At 39.0% G+C, this 12,337-nt stretch overlaps 1 long non-coding RNA gene and 1 other non-coding gene across 2 annotated transcripts; one reads left to right on the forward strand and one right to left on the reverse strand.

Moving 5' to 3' along the window:
- The first annotated feature begins 413 nt into the window (after nt 1-413).
- Nucleotides 414-8,824, forward strand: LOC139152046 (uncharacterized). Its single transcript, XR_011556539.1, has 2 exons — nt 414-586; nt 8,154-8,824. It is a non-coding gene; the product is annotated as an uncharacterized lncRNA (long non-coding RNA).
- On the reverse strand, nt 6,296-6,486 carry LOC139152410 (U2 spliceosomal RNA). Its single transcript, XR_011556628.1, has one exon. It is a non-coding gene; the product is annotated as a U2 spliceosomal RNA (small nuclear RNA).
- Nucleotides 8,825-12,337: the final 3,513 nt, after the last annotated feature.

The following is a 12,337-nucleotide window of genomic DNA, read 5'->3' on the forward strand; positions in this document are numbered from 1 at the left end:
TGGCATCTGTTCCGAGATCTAGAGGGTTTTTGCAAAGAATTGATCATAAGTTCATAACTGTTTCTGCTGTTTCTGTTTTGATAGTTTAGCAATCATCTGTAAATTGTCATATTTAAAGAGAGGGCGCACTCTTTGCGCTCTCACTGTAAATGATTCGAAAAGTCATCGGAGATCAAAGATTCTGATTTCACTGGCAACGCTACTGCGCCACACGGTGGCCAGTATGAACACCAGTGATATGTAATTCGTAAACTCTAATAAGTACGCGTGTTTATATAATAAGTTACGTAACAGCGAACGTAATGATTGGCTTGGAATGAAAAATGCAAATGACTTTCTTTCGCAACAACTCAGCCGCAGGTCAATCCGCACTGGCCTGCACTTGTCTTGTCCCGCAAATCTCACAAACCTTGCATTTAACCTGGCAACCCCAGTCGATGCAGTACCGTTGCAGGGATAGATGATGAATGTAAAGTACACGGCTAGGCCACTGCTGCAGCACATGTAGCTGAAGAATTCTAATGAGATCGTGTCGTGCGTGGTTTGTGTTTTCTTCATTTCCAGAGCATCTGCATTACAGCGCCAGGTAAGATCCTAGGTTTATGGTTGTTTGAAAGGAAGATCTGCAAAATCAGTAAACTTCATCAGAGCGACAAGTCTCAAGACAATTGTCATCGCCATGATAGAGATCGCAGTATTAGTCGAAACTCTAACTTGTTCGTATGATGTGGAACTGAACTGAGTTTCCTTGTTCATGTGGACCTATGACGTGTGCCCGTCGACGTCGTCATGATGATCAAAGTACATTTGGGATATCCGGAGATTGTTTGTGCGCTGAATAGCCTATACTTCTTCGACTACAACTTTCAAAAAGTACTTTTAGAGGTCATCATGATAATGAGAAAACCTCAGATACCAAATTATGATGTGAAGAGATACGATGTAGGTCCTGGCTTAGCCTACCTAACTCCGTTAGCTCCATGCTCCGATAATCTCGAGACGGAACTCGTTAGCAAACAGATAATAAAAACGTTTAATTCCGTACATTTTCACTTAGAAGAGTGGTTAGAGTTGTTGTTCAACAGGAAATTGTCAGGATTTTAGCATGGTTTTGCTGTTAGAGCCCCCTGCTGGGTTGAAGTCTTGGATTCGTTAAAGTGCAAGGTGTAAAGCGAAATCACGATACGGAAACCTTACCACATGATGCCAAAATTTATATAATACAGCCATTACAACAGTGGTGTTGCACACAACACAGCGTATTTTGCTCAAAGTCACTTCTTTGATGCAAAGATTGATTCAATTTTCATGAGTTTGTTTACCCAAGATGAAAATATTGGCTGAGTTCATCGTTTAGCATAACGAGCAGCTGTAAGTTGGTGGCTAAAGAAGTGTGAGTTTATGTAAATTTATACAAATCCCCCGCTTCTTTTTCTCCCTGTCTCGCAAACCAGAGCATGATTTCTGCCCTGCGGACCTGCTTTGGGTAAAGCAAAGCTGTTGCCGTAAAGGGTTGAGTGGTTTACGATGATTTTTTGTCCCGTTTTTCAATATTTCAAAAATTCTTTACTCCACTCTGGCTTCTTCAAACTTTGTTAAAATTTCACACCATGTTCTTTAGATGTGAATACTATTTATGAATGTGAAATACTTTATCACGAAACGACAATTTTGTTTGGCAATTTTAAAAGTTCTAGCATTTTGAATTACGGTGATGTTAATTGCTTATTATTTAAATCACTTTTTTGAATGTCAGTCTTTAACTCTGCCATAAAAAACTTACGACGACAGTAATAGTAAAAAAAAGTTGTCTTTTTTTACTACATATGCTGTAGCTTCGTATGAGATATTAACTTTCATAAAGTATCATCAAGCTTTTGACATATATTTTATCATTAATACCAAAATTTAGATTTTCTACGCCAACTAAGTACCCCTTACATCCTTCGAGTAAACTATTAGCCTACTAATGTACTAAACATGAGAATCTCTAATTTTTGAAAATAAGTAGTAGGAGGGGTTTTTCCTTTCGTCTTTGATAAGAAGAAGTGTGTTGGTTATGTACTACGCCACCTTAAATTTTGGTAAATGATGAAAGAATTTAGGCTCGTTTACTATAAATGTGCTCATTATTGAGCTTGGGGGAGGAAAGCTAAATGTACTTGATCCTAGAATCTATTCTAGGGTCAGTCTATGACAATGAAGTGCTAGGCTCCGCCTCGCCCTTGGTCAGCGCGTCGCCCTTCATTCCTAATAATATTTCTCTACTAGATTTGGTTCAAATCTGTGGATAAATACGAATTAGGTGAATGTGATGTAGTAGAGTAATCGTGACTGTTTCTTTCTGACCGCGATGTAGTGAGCCCGGGAGACACTTACTGCCGATCGCGTAAACTCAACGCATGCGCAAATCCACTTGTCGAGGTCTACACCTCACACAAGCCTGGAGATGGTAAACGATTGTATTGCGGAATCTCATTTCGAATAATAACATTAATAGATTAATACTCGCTAAAATGATTTCGTTTTTACACTTACACCGACTGGAACCTGTCTAGTACTGTACCAACAAATCCAAGAAAATTCTCAAATTTTATGAAAATTCTGAGTGCGAGTGGCCGTTCTGTCGGCCACAAGTGACACTGTCCGGTACGGTATTTTCATTTGCTCCGCAGACTTCGGACGGCGCACAAACGCGTGGCTTTCTGTCGCTTAACGTCTTACACGGTTTCCAAACCATGTTGAAAATTTGAAGAGGATGTAGGCAGGTGCAGCCAACGAACAATGCACTTTTAAAGGGGTCCTTACTATGATAAGATATATTGTGTATGACAAGCAATGTGAACTGACTAATTTTAAGTCAAGAGGGTAATTAATTAGCTGTTCATAATTTGCCCTCCCACTAAAATTTTTCGACCTACCCTCCCGCACTCAAACTTCATTTTTACCCACTCCCCACTTATTTTTGCCTGTTTCCCCTCCCCACTGTGAAGTTTTGAAGCTCCCCTGCCCTGTGGCGAAAAAAACTTGCCGATTTCCCCTGCCCTTGAAAAAATTCCCCTCAAAATTTTGTCATTCCATTTCCCCTGCAGACATAAAAAGTTACAAGTACTTGCTCTGTGTCCCCATCCCCGAAAACACCATGGCTCAACTTCCCCGTCCCCGTTTTAAAAGTAGCTTCCCCTCTCCTCGTTTTTCGCCAAGCCCTGTCCCCAGGACAATCAACCGATATCTGCCCTGCCCTACAAAAAAACTAAAATTTGCTCCCCTGTCACTTAAAAATATGTCCCCTGCCCGAGCAAAAATAAAATTTCCCCAGCCCTCAAAACTGCTCCTGGAACAGCTTTTTCGATGAATAGCTCCGTTGGCTGCACCTGTGTAGGAGAAATTTTCTTGTATAAGAACAAATTTTCAACAAACACCAAGCCAAGGTGTTAATTGTGTTTCCAGGGACTGTTGCTACAGTAGCCAACGAATGGTCATTGAACTCGTATGCGTTTCCCTAAAATTTACAAAAGTTCTTTACTTAGTAGCAGGATATTTTCAAATTTCCGCCAGGCCGTTAAATGGAATATCGCCCTTTCCGTTTTAAGTGCTTATATTGTGTTGCCATGTCGAGAATTTGTAGTATGGCGAAACTTTCAAAAGCTTACAATCGGAATTCTTTCCTCCGTGAGAAAGTTTTATATTACACTATTTTGCGTTAACAGACATTTCACCCCTTCCTATATAAAAAACCTGTCCTAATCGTTCCGTACCTGTCATGGGATAACTTGACTCTAGAAATCTAGTTTGACTTCTGTTTTGTTAAAAATCACTTTTACACAGAGGCACTTTGTACCATATTTTTGCTGAGCTATGGTTCGTTGTGCATGTGACGAAACAAAGCTTTACAAAAGCAGTTGCTAAGTTGCTTGTGTATTCTTCAATTTGGGTCTATAAAATAACATAGGCCTATTTTCAGGTGTTCACACCTACCGCGGACGGGCCATTGGCCACGTTATTACAACCATGGACATAAAACAATTAACGTAACCCACTATGCTTTATCACAGCTATCAACGAATCAAAGGAAATGGCGATTCAACGTTTACTGGAAAATTTAAGCGATTTATTGCGCAAATCGCAAGAACACCACCGAGTTGCACAGTTGCCACTTGCACTGCCACGTCCCCTTCACAATGATCGAGGCTGATGTTGTTATCCAAAAACCCTCAGTTATATTACTTTTCGTTCAAATGTGTTCAGCATACCCGCCACAACATGACTAACTAAGGTCCCTGAACAGGCCGTTCGATACAGAAAAAAAACTCCCACTATGGCATTGACATGGAACACTCACAACGCTGGACATTTCTAGTCCTAAAGTACGTGTACAGATTGACTACCGCTTTTACGCACGAGCAGATCTTGAGTCCGCTTCACGTCCTTACATCCTCCTAGAAAAGACGATAAAAGTATGCAGATGTTGCCTTAGGGATGGGGGCATTACTGTACGACGATGGAGCACCTTTGCTCAACGAAGTGTGGTTTCGAGTCCACGTATTTTACAGTTCATATGAGTCTTTCTGTAAGGCGTTCGAACTGTAAAAATAGCTATAAATTTGCGTCGTCTCCCTGTGCAACTCCATAACAATCGGTAACGGATGTAGTGAATAAGAATGTTGACAGATATCTGAGTGAGACACAAGCATAAATCTTCATTTTCTGAAAGTTCACGGGAATCCTCTGTTAACCTGACGTTTTCTATTGAAGAAGTTCGCCACTTTCAAAGTCCACTGTTTGTGAATAACCGCAACCAGTTACCTATACCCTACCACAGAGTACCAGACTTGTCCCATAGTCAACTCTTGACTTATCCATCAGAGATTCCGAGGGCTTGTTTTACTCTTCTGACATGTATGGAGAAACGTAGGTTTTGTGCAGCGTGTCTCTCATTCCCTATGTTGAATTGTTTGGAAAATACATGTAATACCTGATTGAAGGGTTAGCAATTTTGTAAATTGTTAACACGATTGGCACTATTTTGGGATAATTGGATTTTCATATTTTTCAAATTTCTCAAAAGTGTTAGGTGCCGTATAGCTGAATGTTGCAGTATTGCAAATTACTCATAAAACATATGTGTAAAGTAAAAAGAAAAGCAGATGACACTGCATTTGTAGATTAAATCGGCATAACTTCACCATCCAATTATCCCAAATAAGTAAACGTGTTTGTTCAAACTATTGCGTAAAGTTGCCACACAGGACAGTTTTTAAAGTGGAGCAACTGGTGACAACTGCTTTTCGCCAGTGTTGCTCGAATTTCTTGAAGCTTAATTAATGTGTCGTAAACGAAAAGAGTTGACCAATGATTTCCGACAAGGTATCAAACCTGAAAATCCGATCTGTATTGATGAATAACATGTTAAACAGGTTGTGTTCTATAAATATCCCGGCGTTATTCTTCATGAGAAACTCATTTTACTCAGACAACAGCCGTTCGAAAGAAATATCAGCAAAGGTGGCATTTGGTCCTCGGTATGTGGTTGGGAGATTGCGATCCTTTCTCGTCTATTCGGATTTATTACTCAGGCTATACCCTAGCATGTTTGAACCAGACTTCCTGCAACATCTGTTGTCACTCATTGATTTCTGTCACAAATCGTGTAGACCCATAGCTTGTTCAGAATCTTCTGCACTGCCGGTAAAGTTATAGGTTAACCTTCTCCAGCTCTGCCAGACCTTACTGACAATGCAATATGGCGCAAAGCACGAGTAATTATCTGCGATGCAGATCATTTCAGTCATTTATTTTACACCGAGAAATGTTATCATCTGGGCGTAGATATTGCTGTCTGAAATGTTCAAGGTGCGATACTAGCCATCAAGAGAGTGAATCTCTGAATTATCGATATGCTTACTATTTTGTACTGGTTCATCGTCTATATGAGATTATATATGTTATTGCGCTGTGTTTGTGTTTTACATGTTGTATTCTGTAGTTCGTACTGTATGATAAGATGATTGATTATCCTTCTGGATAACGAAATTTAGTATGACACTATTTGTAGTCCCTGTGTGCAAAACTTGATAACGGCTATATGGCCAAACATACAAGTGACTCACCAATGCTGCCATTCTCTCGAAACAACGATTGTACCCGGGATCTGAAGAATGTTTCGCTAGCTTACACAAATAGGTAACATCGGAGTTTCAAATATGGTCCTTATTGGCATGGCACAGGGGGTTAAAATTTGCCTAGAGTAGGGTTGTAGGAGGTAGGTTGTATTCATATCTATCTTTTGCTTGTAAAAAGGTGGACCGTTCCCGGAGGTACTGCAATACCGGGTCGATCCGTGGCCAGGACGGAGCAAGCCCCTATTCCATGGCCCAATTCCAAAAATCAGTTTAATATCGAGCTGCTCGGTGAGCAGCGTATCAGATATTAAGCTGATAAGAACAGATACTACACATGATCTTAGCCAAAAGGCCGAGAAGCGATAACTTATAAAAGGCATTAACACGTTTATAAACCCAGTTACTTACAACATTAACTACAGTTTGTGTGTTTTTGTACAGGCTGTACGATTTTCTTTAAGCACAATTTCTGTAATGTCTCTCAGATTAATTCAACACTAGTTTTGAGAGTCAGAAAATCATAGATATAATAAGACGAAGTCGTCGGTCAAAGATAAGTCATGCTTGGAAGGATAATCTGCACACTTTTAAACCCAACAAATGTTGAAGCAAACATCTACGGTACACGGAAAAATAATGACTCATCGTTGTTGTTATTCTAATATTCTTCTGTGACGTCACAATCTATCACTGCGCACGCTCAATAGACAGCATTAATCGCTGTGTGCACATTGTATCGCAAGATTAAAATTGTGAAATCATATCCATTGTAGAGCTACAATTGAGAGGTCTAAAGCACTTAAGTGTTGTACATATATATCCCTTCTAACTAGCTGTCCCTCCCTGCCCAAGACCCCGCCCCAGACACCCTACGATGGAAGAAACGTCGACAATCGACGCTATCATCGTCATTTCCATGAATAGTGTAAACTTTTCAGTCTCAGATTGTTCTTTTTTAACAGTTTGTGAAATATGATCGTTTATTCTTCCCTTGTATTAATGCCATGACAAGAACTAATTAGTTAAGATGTTTTAAAAAGGGGTAGGATTAAGAAGGCAAAACGTGTTTAATCAAAAAAAAAAAATTCGAATGAGGGTACACGATTGTAACGAATTTATATGTGAAAGACTGTACTAAAGGCATTTTCGCATTGCTATATTGGACACTCGGCAAGGGAGGATTTGAAATATTTAAAGATATTTATTATGTATCAGCTTTATATAACGTTCATTATTGTGCCCGTGAACTACTAGCAGTAGTGTATCTATCCCCGGCACGGGTCGTTTTTTGATGCCAAAAGAACAAGTCACGGTAGGTACCGGGGGTAGGTACCAAAGGATTGGTATCTTCTGGACAAGGCCAATCCCTTACATGTAAACTATCAAAATTGATACAAAGAAGAACACCACCCGCTATCGTGTGGGATCAATTTAGTCTGTTGTTAAATATTGCCACCGTTTGGCAGTTGCAACCCATCGTCATCGTAAGTGAACAAGTGTGTTTAGACATAGACCCTCGAGAGGGTCTTAAACTGCTATCATTCCAAAGGAGAGACAGTTTTAGGGAAAGGATTATCCAGAAATGCAGTCCGACTGTCGGGAAACAATTCAGTAAATATTTTACTGTACGTTATACGGACTCTTTTAAAGTAGAAGAGACTGTATCGAGATTAAGAAGCGTTTAAGGTAAAGATAATGAAATATGGACATTGAACCATACACAGTCATCATAATAAGTTGAAATATATGCATTAGGAGTTTTAATGACAAGGCACAGTAACAATCGTGCAATTGGTTTAACATGCATATATCACTATCAATCCTTAAAAATCTTGATGATGTACAGCAATCATTTTTTTCAAATAAGGCGATCAGTTTGGTGTGGCACTTATCTTCTTATGGCTCTGTCAAACGTAAAACAGATTACTGCCGTAGTTATTTTACTTCAGTCCCTAAATCATACGGTCAAAAAGACCTCTATCTGAATTTTCATCTATGGAATACTTATGTCATATATTTCTGAGTTCGCAGGGTCGTATCATTGTCCGGAGTAAACCAACCTTAAAAAGCCAATGATGGTCATTCTCGTCCTGGTATGGTATTTCAATTATGAGAGAAGAAACTTTAAGAAGAATGTGGTACATCTCAGGCAGAGTGGGAACAGGACAGTAGTCCACTTATTTACATCTCACCTTTGCAAGATAGACTGACAAGGCAAGCTACAGATTGCCATGGATGGACAGATTGACTCTATATATTAATTGTTAGCACTTTGAATAGTCCATGTGTCAAACTATACTTATATGTTGTATGCGAGACGACCATATCTTTGGTTGTTTGTTTACGACAACGGACACTAGAGGGTGCAAAATCTGTAGAAAAGTTATCAGTACACGATTAACTGCAAATGCTACTCTTTTAAGTGATTTATATCACGTGGTTATAATTAAGGCATTGGGTGTTGTATTTTAATTATTTAGTCGAATAACGTAGCGTATCTTGTTTAACAGTCGCAGTTATACACGGATGACGTTATTTATCAAATGATAAAAGGCTAGCGACTGTGTACTTTGAAAGGAAATATCAGTCCGAGTTGCATACTTTCCAGCATACCTATGACCTCCGTGGCTTAACACTTTACTGTGTTTTTTTTCAGAAACTCTTTATTTGTACAATAAAGGTCTAGGACCTGTTGAAGTATATCCCCGTTGTTTCTGCGATTCGTTTTATATCCCGTCAGTGTGAGAGTATAGTAGAACCCTTTCCTCTCTGTATGTTTTACTGACGAAACGGGATTGCCTGAATTTGTTAGTCAAAATTTAAATTAAAGACCACCAATATCCAGAAAATTGGCGCGGAAATTCTTTGTTACAGAACCTTTTATAAACCTTTGTCCGGCGCTCCTTTCAGCGAAGACATGGTCCTCGTTGAAATCCTAGAGATGAGTAGTGGAACACTTCTATCACCGTAGATAGTGCAGTCCTAAGAGGATAGAGACAGTGCTAATAATCTTGTCTCTTGATCAGAAAAGGTATGGCTTTGACATGATGACTCACCTTACTAAACGAATTTTATTTATAATGATTAATTAAATTGGATCGCCTGTCGAAGGTTATACGTGTATTAGCATAAGCTGTGTAAAGAAAGTCTTTTGGGTTTCGTACTTTGCCTGTCAGAATATTTATATTTAGACGTAGAAGGTCAGACGTCTGAAATGAGAAGAGGAAAACAGACAGTGCAACAATATACACTGCGAAATTTAGCAAGAGAGTTTATAACACACTAAAAGTGAGATTTTATTCCAATCTGTGCGTATGTGACTCTGGAATAGAAAATGAATGTTACACATTGATACGCAATACTACTGAGAAAGCTTTGAGGGAACTGTACCGGAATGATTTAACAAGATGTTCAGCCATATTGGATCGTCTTGTGGCAACAGCCGACATGCATGTGCAAATCGTCGTCTGTAATGTCCGTGTACCAAGTGTGAATGGAAATTTTCCAACGTCTCCTCAACATAAAATACAGTAACAAAACGACCGCCCGGTAGCTATACTAGTGTTTTGCGACACAACTTGACGTGCACAATTCACTGACAATTGTTGTATGTTATCGTCCGTAGTTCTTCTTTGGCAACTTTGAATGAGATCAGCGTAAAGGTATTTGACGTTAAAAAATTGCATCAAATGGCCTTGCAGCAACACTAAATTTTATCTTGAAACAAATAGACGTGTCTCTGTACGTAACAGCTTAGATCCTCGAGAAGTTTTCTCGAGGTTCTTGTGGTCATAATGTATTGTCTTCTTTTCCCGGGTTTTAAAAGAATTTGGTTCTCACATGTCAGAAAAACAGCTCCGGAAGCACGGATGGACTCCAATCTCATTGCCTCCTCGAGGACGAATTAGTGCGATAATATTAATGCACGTATAGCATAAATATCATATATATTTTGGAGTCACACGATGTGTCGAGTAAAAGTTTTAGTGGTTGTATTAACGGAGCTGTAAAAGTGATATTGGTGTAACAGAAAGATCTACAAATGCATTCTCTCTCGTTTATGGTGACAAAAATTTACTGAAATAAGTATAGGGGTGATTCACTGTGTGAGTTGGGGAAATTGAAGCCACATAATCGGGTTTTCAGGCTTTATGGTTACAAAAGTCCAAACTCCTTAACCTAAAAAGACCAGTCTTGCAGCTTTCGTTTAAGGTTACCATGATTATGCACATTGTAGATATTTCCTTTCCTATTTATGAATCATATTACTATCAGTAAGTTTCAAAAGACCATGGCATGTGATGAGGAAATTCTTGCAAAAATTACCACCACCTACCGGACCTCAGATTTTAACTAACTGCTTGTTAGTCCGTGTCATCGTTTACGTTGTTAACCTCCCATGCTGCTTATGTGATGTAGCACTTTTCTGAGTTCTGCGCTCCAATATACATAGCAACTTGGAGACATTATCTCGTTAGGGCAGGAACTTCTCATCACGAATATATGAACGGATATGACGAACCGGATAATGATTTCAGTCTAGAAACCAAATTAAATGTGTCTTTTCAGGGTTAGTAAATAAACTATAAGGAGCTATCCCAAAGTTTATTAGTTACATATAATGTTTTGGCACAAGGAACAACTATGTAGTTGAACAACTATAAATGCGTTGTTCTTAGCTGGTCTGCATTGCCAACAAAGTGACTATAAAACTAAAATGACAGCTTACTCTGTTAAATTTCATGGTACGCCTTATTTACTTTGTTGTGTAAATCCAGCAGGGACAGTCAACTATTAAACCGATTCGTATTCGATTTGTATCCAGATCTTTTTACATAAAATATGTTCTTCTAACATGTATTCAACAGAGTTTGCTGGAAAAATGATACTGTGTTAAACCGCTACCATTAAAAGTTTCCCTTCTCCATTATATTGGAATGAATTTACCTGTACATATATAAAGACACGGGGATTACTTTCGCTTTTGCTTCTTTACATATCAGCTTGTAAAAATATACGGGTTTTATTCTTTCACGTGCAACATCGAATACGGAAATACATGTGTATTAATCTGACTTATTAGGCGTATTGAATGTTTGACAACAATTACAGAATTTGCACGTTTCTTGGAAAGCGCCAGGCTCGATGAAAAAGCCACAGAAATTTACGGAGGTTACACTGAAGCCCCGCTTGGACAGGGAGTTCAGGATATGTTGCGCTCTTTCGTCTAAAAGTGCATTTTGTGTGAATTTCATGCTTTCATTGTGTGTTGTCTGTTACAAATCTGTCAAACATTGTGATTCCTAATAAATACTGTTATCGTCAATCGATAATAGTTTTTTTTTCTTAAATGTGAGAGAGCGCCTGATGAATTAAGCGGAGAGAGGCAAGGCGGAAGACAGAACTGAAGAAGATAGCTAATGACTCCACCTTGGCAATCGATGTACCATCAACTCAATCAGTATCAGCAGCATCAACATACAACAACAAGAACAACAACAGCAACTATAACAACATCAACAATAAGACATCAACAACAACAGCTAAAGTGGCAACACGTGACCTGTCCAGAGTTACAGGACGGGGAAAACAATACGGAAATAGTGATAGGCTTGCACATTTCCATGCCCAGGGGAAATGGGCTTTGAAGAAAATTGTTCATTACAAACACTATTAAGTTTACAAAGTATGTTTTGTAATAATTGTATTTCAACTGTACGAAATTAAAGGATTTAGAACTGTGATTTTCAATAAAATTGGGAAACAAACGTTTCAGAATCGTACCAAGATTTCCTAATGCCTTTCTCTGACTAAAATGTAAATAATTCACTGGAAATCAATATTTTTCGTTTTTGCAGGCTCGGGCACGGACATCGGGAATGACAGCACCCATAGCTCAGATAGAGATAGGTGTCCGTGATGTTGAAATTGTGAAAACGCACGCCGCAGCTGAACATAGGAGAGGTCACATGATGTTGTAACAGTCATAGTGATATTGATATGTTTAAGGACGCCCTGGCGAAGATTAAGATACACGAAATTGTACTTTTCGAAATGTGAAAAGAGGTGTATGCCTTTAGTCGTTGAGGGCGTACTATAGATTTTCATTTTCTCTTTCGACAAGTTTGATGCGTTTGAATACCCAGGGCTCGAAATTAACTTTTTCCCCTGGTAGTCCACTCGGGCTACCATTTTCTGATGTTGGTAGCCCAGTG

Source organism: Ptychodera flava, chromosome 15 (genome assembly GCF_041260155.1).
Source record: "Ptychodera flava strain L36383 chromosome 15, AS_Pfla_20210202, whole genome shotgun sequence".
NCBI classification, from domain to species: domain Eukaryota; kingdom Metazoa; phylum Hemichordata; class Enteropneusta; family Ptychoderidae; genus Ptychodera; species Ptychodera flava.